Below are 15,565 nucleotides of genomic sequence, written 5' to 3' on the forward strand. Positions count from 1 at the left end.
ATGCACATAGACTTCGTTACTGGTACCCCGTGTATATATTTCTCTTTTTTTTCTCTGCATTGTTGGGAAGGTCCTGTAAGTAAGCATTTCACTGTTAGCCTACACCTGTTGTTTACGAAGCATGTGACAAATACAATTTGATTTGATACACATCAGAGTTCCCCTCTTCGTCTCTGATTACATTTACAAATCAATGACCTGTAATTGTTTAACTTTACCGTGTCATGATCATGTGAACAAAAAATTAGAAAATTCAACGATAAATATGAATGATTGCTGATGGGCTACAATGCTAAAAAATATATAAACGTTTTCTTATATTATGGAAAACTTGGCTTAAGCCAAATACACGTATCAAAGACAGTAACAAACGAGGTGCTATTTGTGGTGTCACAGAGACATCTAGTGGTCAATATTATAAACGGAAGCGCGATAACTGCTTTGCTAGCTAGCGCTACATAATTTGACACTTGAGATCGACAAGAGGCGAGAGCGGTTGTTAACTTTGGGCGACGGTAAGAAATACAACTAGTAAACACAAATATTAAGTTGACAACAGTTAGCAGTAACTAACAACACATATACTTATCACAGTACCCCGTGTATTTGAACGTAATGAATGAAAAGTGGGTCAATAGATAGCTTCCAATCGTTTAAACGCGTTCTAACAAGCTAATTTAACTAGATAACGTTAGCTTGCTGTCAAAACGACCTATACCCAATCAAAGCCTAGTAAGCTAGTTACACATGATATATAGTGTAATAACAAAAAGAGGAATGGGCTGATACCTAGTCAGTTATACAACTGAAAGCATTCAACTGAAACGTGTCTTTCGCATTTAACCCAACCTCTGAATCGGAGAGGTGCGGGGGCTGCCATAATCGACATCCACGTCTTCGGCGCCCGGGGAACAGTGGGTTAACTGCCTTACTCAGGGCAGGACGGCAGATTTTTACCTTGTCAGCTCCAGATTTGATCCAGCAACTTTCCGGTTACTGGGCCAACGCTGCAAACTGAAGTCCAATTGACATAGCACTGACTTCACATATTTAACAGGGGCACCTTATCGTCCAGGAATCTGAATTTACAAAATAAAAAAAATAAAAAACTTTGTTTAAAAATTACATAATTCCAGTACCTTCTGTCGTGGCTCGTTGGTCTAGGGGTATGATTCTCGCTTAGGGTGCGAGAGGTCCCGGGTTCAAATCCCGGACGAGCCCTCCTTTTTATATTTCTCACACTTTCTTTTAGAATTTTAGGCAAAACATAAAGCCAACATGTCATTATATTTCAGACAAAATATGGCAGAAATTATTATTATTAAATTGAGATTCAGTTGATTTTAGACTCTTGTAATCACAAATTATAAATGTAAATTGAAAAAAAGTCAAACGAAACGTAGCAAGTTTGGAGTCTTTCCAGCTTCAGTTTTAAGTTATTGTGTTAGCTTGTGGATAGACGAAATAGTATGAGTAAATTATTCCCAACATTTTTTTGGTGAAAATATGTCAATCATTATATTAATACGTTGGCAACCCAGTGTTTGGAGGTTATATTGCCACAGTTTGCAAGCCTGAGACGAACAACACCCGTGCCAATGTATCCTCCAAACACAGACTTCTCGGGCATTATTAGTAACGTCCAATGTTTGTTGGCCCGATGTGTTGTCATTGAACACAGAGAGAAAAAGTTTTGACCCCGACGTGATTTGAACACGCAACCTTCTGATCTGGAGTCAGACGCGCTACCGTTGCGCCACGAGGTCTAGTACCACAAGGTGTATGTTCAGGTATTTGACTGTGCTATGCATTTTGTGTGACACGTCTATTTTGTCACAGTTTGCTCCAGCACTATTCCATTATAGTTTACTTGGAGCAACTACAGTGTTAAGGATCAAAGGGTTGGCAATGAGAGAGGTTGCTGAATTCAATCCTCAACCATGTATAGAAACGGTGCAGTGGGCACACAAACTCACTAGGATTGTGTGCTCATAGCATAAAACTCTAAAAGTAGTTTTGCCACTCCACTATGTCTGTTGTCAATGTTCAAATACATGACATTTTGATCTGTGCCCTATGGCCGGTTAGCTCAGTTGGTTAGAGCGTCGTGCTAATAACGCGAAGGTCGCGGGTTCGATACCCGTACTGGCCACTAACTTTTCCTTAGGCGAGTTGTGTATTTGGTACTGTATGCGCTGTATGTGTCATTAAATGCTGAAAGCAACTATGATTTACACAAATCATGTCTTAAAATACATCCCACCAGGGCTGTGCTGATTATTACATTTTGGGTAATGATTAATTGTCATGCAAATTGCCGCAGTTATTGTCATAATTGTAATTTTGGTTAAAATAAATGTTTTGAGCATGTAATGCATCATAATGCATCTTTGAAAATTCGCTACAACATACAGTGCCTTCAGAAGGTATCCACACCTCTTGACTATTTCCATATTTGGTTGTGTTACAGCCTGAATTTAATATTGATTAAATATAGATATTTTTGTCATTGGCCTACACACAATACCCCATAATGTCAAAGTGGAATTATGTTTTTCCAAATTAATTAAAAATGAAACTTTGCACATACACTGCTGCCTTCTAGTGGCCAAAATCTAAATTGAGCCTGGGCTGGAATAATACATTATGGCCTTTCTCTTGCATATTGTTATCCAACATAGATTCAGTGTGTAAATCAGCTAGAAAGATGTGTCTGCATCGAGTAATTGTCTCTGGCCCCCTCCCAGTTAGGGGGAGTGATGAGCTCTACAGCAGAGTCTAACAACTCAATCGCTGGTTGAAAACGGTTTTCTGCCCATCCCAAAAGATAGAATTTGTAGATAATTGGCCCTCTTTCTGGGACTCACTAAAAGTGGCAGTAATAAAGCCTCTCTTGAAAAAGCCAAACCTTGACCCAGAAAATATAAAAAACGATCGACCTATATCGAATCTTCCATTCCTCTCAAAATTTTTAGAAAAGGCTGTTGCACAGCAACTCAGTGCCTTCCTGAAGACAAACAATGTATACAAAATGTTTCAGTCTGGTTCTAGACCCCATCATAGCACTGAGACTGCACTTGTGAAGGTGGTAAATTACCTTTTAATGGCATCAGACCGAGGCTTTGCCTCTGTCCTCGTGCTCCTAGACCTTAGTGCTGCTTTTGATACCATCGATCACCATATTCTTTTGGAGAGATTGGAAACCCAAATTGGTCTACACGGACAAGTTCTGGCCTGGTTTAGATCTTATCTGTCGGAAAGATATCAGTTTGTCTCTGTGAATGGTTTGTCCTCTGACAAATCAAATGTAAATGTCGGTGTTCCTCAAGGTTCCGTTTTAGGACCACTATTGTTTTCACTATATATTTTACCTCTTGGGGATGTCATTCGAAAACATAATGTTAACTTTCACTGCTATGCGGATGACACACAGCTGTACATTTCAATGAAACATGGTGAAGCCCCAAAATTGCCATCGCTAGAAGCCTGTGTTCCAGACATAAGGAAGGGGATGGCTGCAAACGTTCTACTTTTAAACTCAGACAGAACAGAGATGCTTGTTCTAGGTCCCAAGAAACAAAGATATCTTCTGTTGAATCTGACAATTAATCTTAATAGTTGTACAGTCGTCTCTAAAAATAAAACTGTGAAGGACCTCGGCGTTACTCTGGACCTGATCTCTCTTTTGACGAACATATCAAGACTGTTTCAAGGACAGCTTTTTTCCATCTCCATAACATTGCAAAAATCAGAAACTTTCTGTCCCAAAATGATGCAGAAAAATGTATCCATGCTTTTGTTACTTCTAGGTTAGACTACTGCAATGCTCTACTTTCCGGCTACCTGGATAAAGCACTAAATAAACTTCAGTTAGTGCTAAATACGGCTGCTAGAATCCTGACTAGAACCAAAAAATTTGATCATATTACTCCAGTGCTAGCCTCCCGACACTGCCTTCCAGTCAAGGCAAGGGCTGATTTGAAGGTTTTACTGCTAATCTACAAAGCATTACATGGGCTTGCTCCTACCTATCTCTCTGATTTGGTCCTGCCGTACATACCTACACGTACGCTACGGTCACAAGACGCAGGCCTCCTAATTGTCCCTAGAATTTCTAAGCAAAGAGCTGGAGGCAGGGCTTTCTCCTATAGAGCTCAATTTTTATGGAATGGTCTGCCTACCCATGTGAGAGACGCAAACTCAGTCTCAACCTTTAAGTCTTTACTGGAGACTCATCTCTTCAGTGGGTCCTTTGATTGAGTGTAGTCTGGCACAGGAGTGTGAAGGTCAACGGAAAGGCTCTGGAGCAACGAACCGCCCTTGCTGTCTCTGCTTGGCTGGTTCCCCTCTTTCCACTGGAATTGGTCTAGAACCACAAGGTGTATGTTCAGGTATTTGACTGTGCTATGCATTTTGTGTGACACGTCTATTTTGTCACAGTTTGCTCCAGCACTATTCCATTATAGTTTACTTGGAGCAACTACAGTGTTAAGGATCAAAGGGTTGGCAATGAGAGAGGTTGCTGAATTCAATCCTCAACCATGTATAGAAACGGTGCAGTGGGCACACAAACTCACTAGGATTGTGTGCTCATAGCATAAAACTCTAAAAGTAGTTTTGCCACTCCACTATGTCTGTTGTCAATGTTCAAATACATGACATTTTGATCTGTGCTCTATGGCCGGTTAGCTCAGTTGGTTAGAGCGTCGTGCTAATAACGCGAAGGTCGCGGGTTCGATACCCGTACTGGCCACTAACTTTTCCTTAGGCGAGTTGTGTATTTGGTACTGTATGCGCTGTATGTGTCATTAAATGCTGAAAGCAACTATGATTTACACAAATCATGTCTTAAAATACATCCCACCAGGGCTGTGCTGATTATTACATTTTGGGTAATGATTAATTGTCATGCAAATTGCCGCAGTTATTGTCATAATTGTAATTTTGGTTAAAATAAATGTTTTGAGCATGTAATGCATCATAATGCATCTTTGAAAATTCGCTACAACATACAGTGCCTTCAGAAGGTATCCACACCTCTTGACTATTTCCATATTTGGTTGTGTTACAGCCTGAATTTAATATTGATTAAATATAGATATTTTTGTCATTGGCCTACACACAATACCCCATAATGTCAAAGTGGAATTATGTTTTTCCAAATTAATTAAAAATGAAACTTTGCACATACACTGCTGCCTTCTAGTGGCCAAAATCTAAATTGAGCCTGGGCTGGAATAATACATTATGGCCTTTCTCTTGCATATTGTTATCCAACATAGATTCAGTGTGTAAATCAGCTAGAAAGATGTGTCTGCATCGAGTAATTGTCTCTGGCCCCCTCCCAGTTAGGGGGAGTGATGAGCTCTACAGCAGAGTCTAACAACTCAATCGCTGGTTGAAAACGGTTTTCTGCCCATCCCAAAAGATAGAATTTGTAGATAATTGGCCCTCTTTCTGGGACTCACTAAAAGTGGCAGTAATAAAGCCTCTCTTGAAAAAGCCAAACCTTGACCCAGAAAATATAAAAAACAAAGATATCTTCTGTTGAATCTGACAATTAATCTTAATAGTTGTACAGTCGTCTCTAAAAATAAAACTGTGAAGGACCTCGGCGTTACTCTGGACCTGATCTCTCTTTTGACGAACATATCAAGACTGTTTCAAGGACAGCTTTTTTCCATCTCCATAACATTGCAAAAATCAGAAACTTTCTGTCCCAAAATGATGCAGAAAAATGTATCCATGCTTTTGTTACTTCTAGGTTAGACTACTGCAATGCTCTACTTTCCGGCTACCTGGATAAAGCACTAAATAAACTTCAGTTAGTGCTAAATACGGCTGCTAGAATCCTGACTAGAACCAAAAAATTTGATCATATTACTCCAGTGCTAGCCTCCCGACACTGCCTTCCAGTCAAGGCAAGGGCTGATTTGAAGGTTTTACTGCTAATCTACAAAGCATTACATGGGCTTGCTCCTACCTATCTCTCTGATTTGGTCCTGCCGTACATACCTACACGTACGCTACGGTCACAAGACGCAGGCCTCCTAATTGTCCCTAGAATTTCTAAGCAAAGAGCTGGAGGCAGGGCTTTCTCCTATAGAGCTCAATTTTTATGGAATGGTCTGCCTACCCATGTGAGAGACGCAAACTCAGTCTCAACCTTTAAGTCTTTACTGGAGACTCATCTCTTCAGTGGGTCCTTTGATTGAGTGTAGTCTGGCACAGGAGTGTGAAGGTCAACGGAAAGGCTCTGGAGCAACGAACTGCCCTTGCTGTCTCTGCTTGGCTGGTTCCCCTCTTTCCACTGGAATTGGTCTAGAACCACAAGGTGTATGTTCAGGTATTTGACTGTGCTATGCATTTTGTGTGACACGTCTATTTTGTCACAGTTTGCTCCAGCACTATTCCATTATAGTTTACTTGGAGCAACTACAGTGTTAAGGATCAAAGGGTTGGCAATGAGAGAGGTTGCTGAATTCAATCCTCAACCATGTATAGAAACGGTGCAGTGGGCACACAAACTCACTAGGATTGTGTGCTCATAGCATAAAACTCTAAAAGTAGTTTTGCCACTCCACTATGTCTGTTGTCAATGTTCAAATACATGACATTTTGATCTGTGCCCTATGGCCGGTTAGCTCAGTTGGTTAGAGCGTCGTGCTAATAACGCGAAGGTCGCGGGTTCGATACCCGTACTGGCCACTAACTTTTCCTTAGGCGAGTTGTGTATTTGGTACTGTATGCGCTGTATGTGTCATTAAATGCTGAAAGCAACTATGATTTACACAAATCATGTCTTAAAATACATCCCACCAGGGCTGTGCTGATTATTACATTTTGGGTAATGATTAATTGTCATGCAAATTGCCGCAGTTATTGTCATAATTGTAATTTTGGTTAAAATAAATGTTTTGAGCATGTAATGCATCATAATGCATCTTTGAAAATTCGCTACAACATACAGTGCCTTCAGAAGGTATCCACACCTCTTGACTATTTCCATATTTGGTTGTGTTACAGCCTGAATTTAATATTGATTAAATATAGATATTTTTGTCATTGGCCTACACACAATACCCCATAATGTCAAAGTGGAATTATGTTTTTCCAAATTAATTAAAAATGAAACTTTGCACATACACTGCTGCCTTCTAGTGGCCAAAATCTAAATTGAGCCTGGGCTGGAATAATACATTATGGCCTTTCTCTTGCATATTGTTATCCAACATAGATTCAGTGTGTAAATCAGCTAGAAAGATGTGTCTGCATCGAGTAATTGTCTCTGGCCCCCTCCCAGTTAGGGGGAGTGATGAGCTCTACAGCAGAGTCTAACAACTCAATCGCTGGTTGAAAACGGTTTTCTGCCCATCCCAAAAGATAGAATTTGTAGATAATTGGCCCTCTTTCTGGGACTCACTAAAAGTGGCAGTAATAAAGCCTCTCTTGAAAAAGCCAAACCTTGACCCAGAAAATATAAAAAACGATCGACCTATATCGAATCTTCCATTCCTCTCAAAATTTTTAGAAAAGGCTGTTGCACAGCAACTCAGTGCCTTCCTGAAGACAAACAATGTATACAAAATGTTTCAGTCTGGGTCTAGACCCCATATTAGCACTGAGACTGCACTTGTGAAGGTGGTAAATTACCTTTTAATGGCATCAGACCGAGGCTTTGCCTCTGTCCTCGTGCTCCTAGACCTTAGTGCTGCTTTTGATACCATCGATCACCATATTCTTTTGGAGAGATTGGAAACCCAAATTGGTCTACACGGACAAGTTCTGGCCTGGTTTAGATCTTATCTGTCGGAAAGATATCAGTTTGTCTCTGTGAATGGTTTGTCCTCTGACAAATCAAATGTAAATGTCGGTGTTCCTCAAGGTTCCGTTTTAGGACCACTATTGTTTTCACTATATATTTTACCTCTTGGGGATGTCATTCGAAAACATAATGTTAACTTTCACTGCTATGCGGATGACACACAGCTGTACATTTCAATGAAACATGGTGAAGCCCCAAAATTGCCATCGCTAGAAGCCTGTGTTCCAGACATAAGGAAGGGGATGGCTGCAAACGTTCTACTTTTAAACTCAGACAGAACAGAGATGCTTGTTCTAGGTCCCAAGAAACAAAGATATCTTCTGTTGAATCTGACAATTAATCTTAATAGTTGTACAGTCGTCTCTAAAAATAAAACTGTGAAGGACCTCGGCGTTACTCTGGACCTGATCTCTCTTTTGACGAACATATCAAGACTGTTTCAAGGACAGCTTTTTTCCATCTCCATAACATTGCAAAAATCAGAAACTTTCTGTCCCAAAATGATGCAGAAAAATGTATCCATGCTTTTGTTACTTCTAGGTTAGACTACTGCAATGCTCTACTTTCCGGCTACCTGGATAAAGCACTAAATAAACTTCAGTTAGTGCTAAATACGGCTGCTAGAATCCTGACTAGAACCAAAAAATTTGATCATATTACTCCAGTGCTAGCCTCCCGACACTGCCTTCCAGTCAAGGCAAGGGCTGATTTGAAGGTTTTACTGCTAATCTACAAAGCATTACATGGGCTTGCTCCTACCTATCTCTCTGATTTGGTCCTGCCGTACATACCTACACGTACGCTACGGTCACAAGACGCAGGCCTCCTAATTGTCCCTAGAATTTCTAAGCAAAGAGCTGGAGGCAGGGCTTTCTCCTATAGAGCTCAATTTTTATGGAATGGTCTGCCTACCCATGTGAGAGACGCAAACTCAGTCTCAACCTTTAAGTCTTTACTGGAGACTCATCTCTTCAGTGGGTCCTTTGATTGAGTGTAGTCTGGCACAGGAGTGTGAAGGTCAACGGAAAGGCTCTGGAGCAACGAACCGCCCTTGCTGTCTCTGCTTGGCTGGTTCCCCTCTTTCCACTGGAATTGGTCTAGAACCACAAGGTGTATGTTCAGGTATTTGACTGTGCTATGCATTTTGTGTGACACGTCTATTTTGTCACAGTTTGCTCCAGCACTATTCCATTATAGTTTACTTGGAGCAACTACAGTGTTAAGGATCAAAGGGTTGGCAATGAGAGAGGTTGCTGAATTCAATCCTCAACCATGTATAGAAACGGTGCAGTGGGCACACAAACTCACTAGGATTGTGTGCTCATAGCATAAAACTCTAAAAGTAGTTTTGCCACTCCACTATGTCTGTTGTCAATGTTCAAATACATGACATTTTGATCTGTGCTCTATGGCCGGTTAGCTCAGTTGGTTAGAGCGTCGTGCTAATAACGCGAAGGTCGCGGGTTCGATACCCGTACTGGCCACTAACTTTTCCTTAGGCGAGTTGTGTATTTGGTACTGTATGCGCTGTATGTGTCATTAAATGCTGAAAGCAACTATGATTTACACAAATCATGTCTTAAAATACATCCCACCAGGGCTGTGCTGATTATTACATTTTGGGTAATGATTAATTGTCATGCAAATTGCCGCAGTTATTGTCATAATTGTAATTTTGGTTAAAATAAATGTTTTGAGCATGTAATGCATCATAATGCATCTTTGAAAATTCGCTACAACATACAGTGCCTTCAGAAGGTATCCACACCTCTTGACTATTTCCATATTTGGTTGTGTTACAGCCTGAATTTAATATTGATTAAATATAGATATTTTTGTCATTGGCCTACACACAATACCCCATAATGTCAAAGTGGAATTATGTTTTTCCAAATTAATTAAAAATGAAACTTTGCACATACACTGCTGCCTTCTAGTGGCCAAAATCTAAATTGAGCCTGGGCTGGAATAATACATTATGGCCTTTCTCTTGCATATTGTTATCCAACATAGATTCAGTGTGTAAATCAGCTAGAAAGATGTGTCTGCATCGAGTAATTGTCTCTGGCCCCCTCCCAGTTAGGGGGAGTGATGAGCTCTACAGCAGAGTCTAACAACTCAATCGCTGGTTGAAAACGGTTTTCTGCCCATCCCAAAAGATAGAATTTGTAGATAATTGGCCCTCTTTCTGGGACTCACTAAAAGTGGCAGTAATAAAGCCTCTCTTGAAAAAGCCAAACCTTGACCCAGAAAATATAAAAAACAAAGATATCTTCTGTTGAATCTGACAATTAATCTTAATAGTTGTACAGTCGTCTCTAAAAATAAAACTGTGAAGGACCTCGGCGTTACTCTGGACCTGATCTCTCTTTTGACGAACATATCAAGACTGTTTCAAGGACAGCTTTTTTCCATCTCCATAACATTGCAAAAATCAGAAACTTTCTGTCCCAAAATGATGCAGAAAAATGTATCCATGCTTTTGTTACTTCTAGGTTAGACTACTGCAATGCTCTACTTTCCGGCTACCTGGATAAAGCACTAAATAAACTTCAGTTAGTGCTAAATACGGCTGCTAGAATCCTGACTAGAACCAAAAAATTTGATCATATTACTCCAGTGCTAGCCTCCCGACACTGCCTTCCAGTCAAGGCAAGGGCTGATTTGAAGGTTTTACTGCTAATCTACAAAGCATTACATGGGCTTGCTCCTACCTATCTCTCTGATTTGGTCCTGCCGTACATACCTACACGTACGCTACGGTCACAAGACGCAGGCCTCCTAATTGTCCCTAGAATTTCTAAGCAAAGAGCTGGAGGCAGGGCTTTCTCCTATAGAGCTCAATTTTTATGGAATGGTCTGCCTACCCATGTGAGAGACGCAAACTCAGTCTCAACCTTTAAGTCTTTACTGGAGACTCATCTCTTCAGTGGGTCCTTTGATTGAGTGTAGTCTGGCACAGGAGTGTGAAGGTCAACGGAAAGGCTCTGGAGCAACGAACTGCCCTTGCTGTCTCTGCTTGGCTGGTTCCCCTCTTTCCACTGGAATTGGTCTAGAACCACAAGGTGTATGTTCAGGTATTTGACTGTGCTATGCATTTTGTGTGACACGTCTATTTTGTCACAGTTTGCTCCAGCACTATTCCATTATAGTTTACTTGGAGCAACTACAGTGTTAAGGATCAAAGGGTTGGCAATGAGAGAGGTTGCTGAATTCAATCCTCAACCATGTATAGAAACGGTGCAGTGGGCACACAAACTCACTAGGATTGTGTGCTCATAGCATAAAACTCTAAAAGTAGTTTTGCCACTCCACTATGTCTGTTGTCAATGTTCAAATACATGACATTTTGATCTGTGCCCTATGGCCGGTTAGCTCAGTTGGTTAGAGCGTCGTGCTAATAACGCGAAGGTCGCGGGTTCGATACCCGTACTGGCCACTAACTTTTCCTTAGGCGAGTTGTGTATTTGGTACTGTATGCGCTGTATGTGTCATTAAATGCTGAAAGCAACTATGATTTACACAAATCATGTCTTAAAATACATCCCACCAGGGCTGTGCTGATTATTACATTTTGGGTAATGATTAATTGTCATGCAAATTGCCGCAGTTATTGTCATAATTGTAATTTTGGTTAAAATAAATGTTTTGAGCATGTAATGCATCATAATGCATCTTTGAAAATTCGCTACAACATACAGTGCCTTCAGAAGGTATCCACACCTCTTGACTATTTCCATATTTGGTTGTGTTACAGCCTGAATTTAATATTGATTAAATATAGATATTTTTGTCATTGGCCTACACACAATACCCCATAATGTCAAAGTGGAATTATGTTTTTCCAAATTAATTAAAAATGAAACTTTGCACATACACTGCTGCCTTCTAGTGGCCAAAATCTAAATTGAGCCTGGGCTGGAATAATACATTATGGCCTTTCTCTTGCATATTGTTATCCAACATAGATTCAGTGTGTAAATCAGCTAGAAAGATGTGTCTGCATCGAGTAATTGTCTCTGGCCCCCTCCCAGTTAGGGGGAGTGATGAGCTCTACAGCAGAGTCTAACAACTCAATCGCTGGTTGAAAACGGTTTTCTGCCCATCCCAAAAGATAGAATTTGTAGATAATTGGCCCTCTTTCTGGGACTCACTAAAAGTGGCAGTAATAAAGCCTCTCTTGAAAAAGCCAAACCTTGACCCAGAAAATATAAAAAACGATCGACCTATATCGAATCTTCCATTCCTCTCAAAATTTTTAGAAAAGGCTGTTGCACAGCAACTCAGTGCCTTCCTGAAGACAAACAATGTATACAAAATGTTTCAGTCTGGGTCTAGACCCCATCATAGCACTGAGACTGCACTTGTGAAGGTGGTAAATTACCTTTTAATGGCATCAGACCGAGGCTTTGCCTCTGTCCTCGTGCTCCTAGACCTTAGTGCTGCTTTTGATACCATCGATCACCATATTCTTTTGGAGAGATTGGAAACCCAAATTGGTCTACACGGACAAGTTCTGGCCTGGTTTAGATCTTATCTGTCGGAAAGATATCAGTTTGTCTCTGTGAATGGTTTGTCCTCTGACAAATCAAATGTAAATGTCGGTGTTCCTCAAGGTTCCGTTTTAGGACCACTATTGTTTTCACTATATATTTTACCTCTTGGGGATGTCATTCGAAAACATAATGTTAACTTTCACTGCTATGCGGATGACACACAGCTGTACATTTCAATGAAACATGGTGAAGCCCCAAAATTGCCATCGCTAGAAGCCTGTGTTCCAGACATAAGGAAGGGGATGGCTGCAAACGTTCTACTTTTAAACTCAGACAGAACAGAGATGCTTGTTCTAGGTCCCAAGAAACAAAGATATCTTCTGTTGAATCTGACAATTAATCTTAATAGTTGTACAGTCGTCTCTAAAAATAAAACTGTGAAGGACCTCGGCGTTACTCTGGACCTGATCTCTCTTTTGACGAACATATCAAGACTGTTTCAAGGACAGCTTTTTTCCATCTCCATAACATTGCAAAAATCAGAAACTTTCTGTCCCAAAATGATGCAGAAAAATGTATCCATGCTTTTGTTACTTCTAGGTTAGACTACTGCAATGCTCTACTTTCCGGCTACCTGGATAAAGCACTAAATAAACTTCAGTTAGTGCTAAATACGGCTGCTAGAATCCTGACTAGAACCAAAAAATTTGATCATATTACTCCAGTGCTAGCCTCCCGACACTGCCTTCCAGTCAAGGCAAGGGCTGATTTGAAGGTTTTACTGCTAATCTACAAAGCATTACATGGGCTTGCTCCTACCTATCTCTCTGATTTGGTCCTGCCGTACATACCTACACGTACGCTACGGTCACAAGACGCAGGCCTCCTAATTGTCCCTAGAATTTCTAAGCAAAGAGCTGGAGGCAGGGCTTTCTCCTATAGAGCTCAATTTTTATGGAATGGTCTGCCTACCCATGTGAGAGACGCAAACTCAGTCTCAACCTTTAAGTCTTTACTGGAGACTCATCTCTTCAGTGGGTCCTTTGATTGAGTGTAGTCTGGCACAGGAGTGTGAAGGTCAACGGAAAGGCTCTGGAGCAACGAACTGCCCTTGCTGTCTCTGCTTGGCTGGTTCCCCTCTTTCCACTGGAATTGGTCTAGAACCACAAGGTGTATGTTCAGGTATTTGACTGTGCTATGCATTTTGTGTGACACGTCTATTTTGTCACAGTTTGCTCCAGCACTATTCCATTATAGTTTACTTGGAGCAACTACAGTGTTAAGGATCAAAGGGTTGGCAATGAGAGAGGTTGCTGAATTCAATCCTCAACCATGTATAGAAACGGTGCAGTGGGCACACAAACTCACTAGGATTGTGTGCTCATAGCATAAAACTCTAAAAGTAGTTTTGCCACTCCACTATGTCTGTTGTCAATGTTCAAATACATGACATTTTGATCTGTGCTCTATGGCCGGTTAGCTCAGTTGGTTAGAGCGTCGTGCTAATAACGCGAAGGTCGCGGGTTCGATACCCGTACTGGCCACTAACTTTTCCTTAGGCGAGTTGTGTATTTGGTACTGTATGCGCTGTATGTGTCATTAAATGCTGAAAGCAACTATGATTTACACAAATCATGTCTTAAAATACATCCCACCAGGGCTGTGCTGATTATTACATTTTGGGTAATGATTAATTGTCATGCAAATTGCCGCAGTTATTGTCATAATTGTAATTTTGGTTAAAATAAATGTTTTGAGCATGTAATGCATCATAATGCATCTTTGAAAATTCGCTACAACATACAGTGCCTTCAGAAGGTATCCACACCTCTTGACTATTTCCATATTTGGTTGTGTTACAGCCTGAATTTAATATTGATTAAATATAGATATTTTTGTCATTGGCCTACACACAATACCCCATAATGTCAAAGTGGAATTATGTTTTTCCAAATTAATTAAAAATGAAACTTTGCACATACACTGCTGCCTTCTAGTGGCCAAAATCTAAATTGAGCCTGGGCTGGAATAATACATTATGGCCTTTCTCTTGCATATTGTTATCCAACATAGATTCAGTGTGTAAATCAGCTAGAAAGATGTGTCTGCATCGAGTAATTGTCTCTGGCCCCCTCCCAGTTAGGGGGAGTGATGAGCTCTACAGCAGAGTCTAACAACTCAATCGCTGGTTGAAAACGGTTTTCTGCCCATCCCAAAAGATAGAATTTGTAGATAATTGGCCCTCTTTCTGGGACTCACTAAAAGTGGCAGTAATAAAGCCTCTCTTGAAAAAGCCAAACCTTGACCCAGAAAATATAAAAAACGATCGACCTATATCGAATCTTCCATTCCTCTCAAAATTTTTAGAAAAGGCTGTTGCACAGCAACTCAGTGCCTTCCTGAAGACAAACAATGTATACAAAATGTTTCAGTCTGGGTCTAGACCCCATCATAGCACTGAGACTGCACTTGTGAAGGTGGTAAATTACCTTTTAATGGCATCAGACCGAGGCTTTGCCTCTGTCCTCGTGCTCCTAGACCTTAGTGCTGCTTTTGATACCATCGATCACCATATTCTTTTGGAGAGATTGGAAACCCAAATTGGTCTACACGGACAAGTTCTGGCCTGGTTTAGATCTTATCTGTCGGAAAGATATCAGTTTGTCTCTGTGAATGGTTTGTCCTCTGACAAATCAAATGTAAATGTCGGTGTTCCTCAAGGTTCCGTTTTAGGACCACTATTGTTTTCACTATATATTTTACCTCTTGGGGATGTCATTCGAAAACATAATGTTAACTTTCACTGCTATGCGGATGACACACAGCTGTACATTTCAATGAAACATGGTGAAGCCCCAAAATTGCCATCGCTAGAAGCCTGTGTTCCAGACATAAGGAAGGGGATGGCTGCAAACGTTCTACTTTTAAACTCAGACAGAACAGAGATGCTTGTTCTAGGTCCCAAGAAACAAAGATATCTTCTGTTGAATCTGACAATTAATCTTAATAGTTGTACAGTCGTCTCTAAAAATAAAACTGTGAAGGACCTCGGCGTTACTCTGGACCTGATCTCTCTTTTGACGAACATATCAAGACTGTTTCAAGGACAGCTTTTTTCCATCTCCATAACATTGCAAAAATCAGAAACTTTCTGTCCCAAAATGATGCAGAAAAATGTATCCATGCTTTTGTTACTTCTAGGTTAGACTACTGCAATGCTCTACTTTCCGGCTACCTGGATAAA

At 40.6% G+C, this 15,565-nt stretch overlaps 8 non-coding genes across 8 annotated transcripts; 7 read left to right on the top strand and 1 right to left on the bottom strand.

Moving 5' to 3' along the window:
- The first annotated feature begins 1,149 nt into the window (after positions 1-1,149).
- On the top strand, positions 1,150-1,221 carry trnap-agg (transfer RNA proline (anticodon AGG)). Its single transcript has one exon. It is a non-coding gene; the product is annotated as a tRNA-Pro (tRNA).
- A 473-nt stretch (positions 1,222-1,694) lies between these two features.
- trnaw-cca (transfer RNA tryptophan (anticodon CCA)) lies at positions 1,695-1,766 on the bottom strand. Its single transcript has one exon. It is a non-coding gene; the product is annotated as a tRNA-Trp (tRNA).
- A 312-nt stretch (positions 1,767-2,078) lies between these two features.
- On the top strand, positions 2,079-2,152 carry trnai-aau (transfer RNA isoleucine (anticodon AAU)). Its single transcript has one exon. It is a non-coding gene; the product is annotated as a tRNA-Ile (tRNA).
- A 2,527-nt stretch (positions 2,153-4,679) lies between these two features.
- Positions 4,680-4,753, top strand: trnai-aau (transfer RNA isoleucine (anticodon AAU)). The gene has a single exon. It is a non-coding gene; the product is annotated as a tRNA-Ile (tRNA).
- A 1,881-nt stretch (positions 4,754-6,634) lies between these two features.
- Positions 6,635-6,708, top strand: trnai-aau (transfer RNA isoleucine (anticodon AAU)). Its single transcript has one exon. It is a non-coding gene; the product is annotated as a tRNA-Ile (tRNA).
- Positions 6,709-9,235: 2,527 nt separating this feature from the next.
- trnai-aau (transfer RNA isoleucine (anticodon AAU)) lies at positions 9,236-9,309 on the top strand. The gene has a single exon. It is a non-coding gene; the product is annotated as a tRNA-Ile (tRNA).
- Positions 9,310-11,190: 1,881 nt separating this feature from the next.
- Positions 11,191-11,264, top strand: trnai-aau (transfer RNA isoleucine (anticodon AAU)). The gene has a single exon. It is a non-coding gene; the product is annotated as a tRNA-Ile (tRNA).
- A 2,527-nt stretch (positions 11,265-13,791) lies between these two features.
- Positions 13,792-13,865, top strand: trnai-aau (transfer RNA isoleucine (anticodon AAU)). The gene has a single exon. It is a non-coding gene; the product is annotated as a tRNA-Ile (tRNA).
- Positions 13,866-15,565: the final 1,700 nt, after the last annotated feature.

This window comes from Oncorhynchus masou, chromosome 17 (assembly GCF_036934945.1).
Source record: "Oncorhynchus masou masou isolate Uvic2021 chromosome 17, UVic_Omas_1.1, whole genome shotgun sequence".
NCBI classification, from domain to species: Eukaryota; Metazoa; Chordata; class Actinopteri; order Salmoniformes; family Salmonidae; genus Oncorhynchus; species Oncorhynchus masou.